Genomic DNA, 5,033 nt, shown 5'->3' on the forward strand with positions numbered 1-5,033 from the left:
CTGAATATATTGGGGGCCATCTATTCAAACCACCACAACTACCTACATTTTGTTTTGTGAGATAGTAATCAAGGCTCTCTCTCCCCATCTCCTCAAAAAACTCAAAACTAAAATTCCAATTTAGTCTTAAGACATGTCATTGGGGCTTGAAAGATGCCTTAGCAGTTAAGCCACTTTCTTTGGAAGCCTAAAGACCTGGGTTCAATTCCCCAGTACTCACCTAAACCAGATGCACAAGGCGGTGCATGCATCTGGAGTTCATTTGCAGTTGCTAGAATCCCTGGCCCACTCATTCTCTCTCTATCTGTCTCTCTCTCTCTCTCTCTCTCTCTCTCTCTCTCTCTCAAACAAATAAATATTTTAAGTCTTGAGTACTCTACAGTATGAAGGAAAGCTACGTACAAACAGATGATCCTCCCACCTCTGCACCATCCTGTTGACATTAACTTACTTTTTATGCAATGGAGATTTATTTATTTCTGAAAAATATCTGAACCAACCAAGTAGGATTTTATTTTAATTTTTCTAAAATATTATTTTATCTATTAATTTGAGACAGAGAGAATGGGTGCACCAGGGCCTCTAACCACTGCAAATGAACTCCAGATGCATGTGCCAACTTGGACATCTGGCTCATGTGGGTACTGGAGAATTAAACCTGGGTCCTTATGGCTTCCCAGGCAAGCACCTTAACTGCTGAGCCATCCCTTCAGACCCCATATCCTGTTTTCCAATCTTCCCTAAGGGCATCTTTGACAGACAATGTAACCCACATTTGGAAAACTGGACTTACCCTGTGCATGGTGTATTTGCATCTCTGAGAGGCATGCTCACACACATAAAATCAAATGGACACATTCCAAATCAGGTGAGCACCATATTTTCCTGATCCTGACAGCCTTCCCTCCTAATAAAAATTTGTGCAATGGATAGTGAGGAGATGATGGTGAACCCTGCACACATAGTTTCAGCCCAGGAGAAAAAAACAGAATAATTAGAAAACCATAAATAAATAAATACAGGAAAGAATTGTTTAAAAATAATACTAAGTCATGTCTGTTGCTATAATTCACACTGTGTATTTTATAAATAAATTGGGAAGGAAGGAGTGTGGGAGAAATGACAGGAAGAGGGAGAGAAGGGAGAAAGGAGGGAGAGAGGTGGGAAGGGAATAAAAGAAAGGGAAGCAGGGTTGGAGAGATGGCTCAGGGGTTATAACAATTGCCTGTGAAGCCAAAGGACCCAGGTTCAGTTCTCCAGGACCCACATAAGCCAGATGCACACAGTGGCACACATGGCTGCAGTTCATTTGCAGTGACAGTTGAAGGCCCTGATGTACCCATTCTCTCTTTTTTTCTCTCAATCAAACAATAAAATAAAATAAAATAAAACAAACGTATAAAAAAGAAAGAAAAAGGGAAGAGGGAAAGGAAGACCCAGGAAGAGGGTAGAGGGAAGGCAAGGAAAGGTAAGGTAAAGGAGGGAGGAATTAGAGGAAGGAAGGAAGGAAGGGCCTATGTCATTGAGTACAACCTTCTGAAAGACTTCATTACACAAACAAAGTCAATGGAAATTAGAAATAACCCTATACAGGATTATATTATCATATGGTGGTAACCTTCAGACTAGTATCAATGAGATAACTGTCCACATGGGTGAGGCCTATATTTTTTTCAATGAAGCTATAGAGATAGAATGTAGATATTAGCTGGGCATAGTGGTGTAGACCTTTAATCCAAGTACCCGGGAGGCAGAGTTATGAGGAGCATGGCTGTGAGTTCGAGACCACCCTGAGACTACATAGTAAATTTAAGGTCAACTTGGGCTAGAATGAGACAGTAACTTGAAAACAAAAACAAAGAAAATAAAAATAAAAAGAATGTATATATTAAAGGTAAGAACAGAGATGCAGCTGCGAGGAGGTTAGATCTCATTCACATACACAGAGAGATGTAGATAGATGACTGACCATCAGCTGCATTTGAAACAACCAAAAAGTCCCTGACAACAACCACCACACTGTTTACAGCTTCAGCATGGACAAATAGCTTCCACCAAACTTCCCAGTGTCCTGTTGTGTTCTCCACTTCTTCCCCCAGTAATATACAGAGTGCCTTTAAAAAATATTTATTTGGGCTGGAGAGTTGGCTTGGCAGTTAAGGTGCCTGCCTGTGAAGCCTAAGGATCCAGGTTCAATTCTCTAGTACCCATGTAAGTCAGATGCACATGCATTTTGAGTACCTTTGCAGTGGCTGGAGACACTGGCGTGCCCATTGTCTCCTTCTCCCTTCCTCCCTCCCTCCTCCCTGCCCCCATCTCTCTCACAGCCTTACAATTAAAAACAATATTTTTTAATGGAAAAATTAATTCAATGAGGCAGATGTGTACTATTGTATTCAAACCCATAGTAATATCCATGTGTCCATATTCATATAAATGAATGGATAAAATGATAAATAAAATTTAGCATAATTATTTTCTATTTTCAACTATCTGTCCATAAAAGAATTCCTGTTCCTCTCCTCTACCCTCTTTACATAGTAGGTTGGATAGACAGTCAAAGATAAACTATGGCCAGGCATGGTGGCATACACCTTTAATGATATTTTTTAAATATTTTATTTATTTATGAGAGACAGAGAGAGAGAAACCTAGATAATGCCACAGAGGGATGTGGGGCCACCTATTTAACCTCCCCCAAAGTTACAGAGGTGTGGAAATATCACACTCAGCGCCATTACTATGGAATTCATAGACAAGTAATGTCTGTTCATTGAATAATTAAAAAAATATACAACTAGGGTTGGAGAGAAGGCTTAGCAATTATGGCATTTGTGTGTGCAGCCTAAGGACCCATGTTCAACTCTCAAGATCCCATGTAAGCCAGACTCATAAAGGCGGGGCAAGTGCAAGGTTACACATGCCCACTAGGTGGTGCAAGTGTCCAGAGTTTGATTACAGTAGCTGAGGCCCTAGTGTGCCAATTATCTCTCTTTCCCCTCCCTCTCCTTCTCCCTCCCCGCCCTCTCTCTCTGCCTATCTGTCTCTCTATATAAAAATAAAATTAAATAAATTTAAAAGAACTTCGAAAAAGATATGGGAGGCCTGGTAACAGGGAGAAATTTTTTTTCCTGCTTTTCCCTTAGTTCTCAAGTCATAAAGATCATGAACTTGATTTAGTCTTAGTGCAATGACAAAGAAAAAGAAATCCTTAGTTATAGGGAAGGAAGGAAGGATGAAGAAAGAAAGGCAGGAAGGGAGAGAGGAAGAGAGGGAAGAAAGAAGGGAGAGAGGGGAAAGAAGGAGAGAGAGGAAGGAAGGAGAGAGGAAGAGAGGAGGCAAAGAAGGAAGGAAGGAAGGAAGATGAAGTGAGGGAAGGAGAGAGAGAGAAAGGATGAAAGCAAAGAAGGGAGAGAGGAAGAAAGAAAGGAAGAGAGGGAGAGAGAGAGAGGGAAAGCAAAGAAAAGAAAGAAGGGGAAGGGAGAAGGCAGAGAGAAAAAAAGGATAGAAGGAAGGTCAAAGAAAATAGGTTTGGAAAATGTAAATATAATTTTCAAATTATATCATTAATACACCAAGACACTATCCACATAACATTAAATATGGGTAGTGTCCTGAATTTTCATATACTTTAAAAATAATTTTATTTATTTATTTGCAAGCAGAGAGAAAGAGAGAGTGAGAAGAGATGCAGACAGAGAGAATGGGTGTGCCTGGGACTCCAGCTGCTGCAAAAGAACTCCAGACACATACGCCACCTTTTGCATCTGACTTTATGTGGGTCTAGAGATATCAAACTTTGGTCATTAGGCTTTGCAAGCAAGCATCTCTAACCACTGAATTTTCTGTTCATCCCCTTCATACATTGTTATGTTCCCAAATCCAGTCTGGGTACCAATACAAGCATGAAACTGAGAATACGATGCTTATACTGAAGGGTGTCTAAATTCTACTAAAAATGAGTTACACATTCAAAGTACACAAGCACAAAGGCTTCCAACCCAGAGCAGTGGTAAATGTCAGCATGCATGAGGGTATTGTTTATTCATATTTAGCTTTTAATTTCTCCTGTAACTACCAGATTTATTTTAAAAACACAGAAGCTTGCTTTCATTTTCCTTAACATCTGACAAGTCATACACAAGAGATTAAGCCTCTTTCTCACCACTCCCCCACACACCAACACACTGAGAATATGAATTTCGAGCAAGCTCATTTGTTCATCAAGGTAATCATCTTGTTCCATTTTTAGTGCTTCTTCCCTTTCATTGCTACTAAGAAATGGGGGGGGGAAAGTATAGGAAAGAAACAATTCAGTGTTCCCCACAACCTTGCTTCCAGAATCCTCAACAAATATAAAAATAAATAAATCAAATGGGAAAATATAAAACTATGAGCTCACTTCACTGCATTTCTGGCAATTTAAATGGTTTTTCATGAAATAAATTTATTTTATTTATTTGCCAGAGAGAGAGACAGAGATTGTGGGTATGCCAGGTCCTCCAGCCACTGCAAATGAACCCAGACACATGCACCACTTTATGTGTCTGGCTTTACATGGGTATTGAGGAATTGAACCCTGGACCAACAGGCTGTGCAAACAAGTAACTTTAACTGCTGAGGCATCTGTCCAGCCCTGTTTTCATATCTGGTGGGACAAATTCCAGGTCGCACATGCCCACTAGGTGGCACAAGCATCTACATTTGATTGTGGTGGCTGAGGCCCAGGCATGCCAATTCTCTCTCTCTCTCTCTCTCTCTCTCTCTCTCTCTCTCTTATTTTTTAAATGAAATTAAAAAAAGAGACCATATAATACATGCTGCAAATGTATACACTTTTTCCTTATCCATATGCCCTGGGTATGGTTGTGTCATGACCCAGAAACTTGTAGAAAAAAACTGGGGAGCAATGGTGGAGAGATTACTCAGTGTTGAATGTGCTTGCTTGCAAAGCCTAAGGACCCAGGTTCAGTCCCCCAGTGCAAATGTAAAACCAGGTGTACAAAGTGGCACATTCATCCAGACTTTGTTTG

The sequence above is a fragment of the Jaculus jaculus genome, unplaced genomic scaffold (genome assembly GCF_020740685.1).
Source record: "Jaculus jaculus isolate mJacJac1 unplaced genomic scaffold, mJacJac1.mat.Y.cur mat_scaffold_41_1_1322751_arrow_ctg1, whole genome shotgun sequence".
NCBI lineage: Eukaryota > Metazoa > Chordata > Mammalia > Rodentia > Dipodidae > Jaculus > Jaculus jaculus.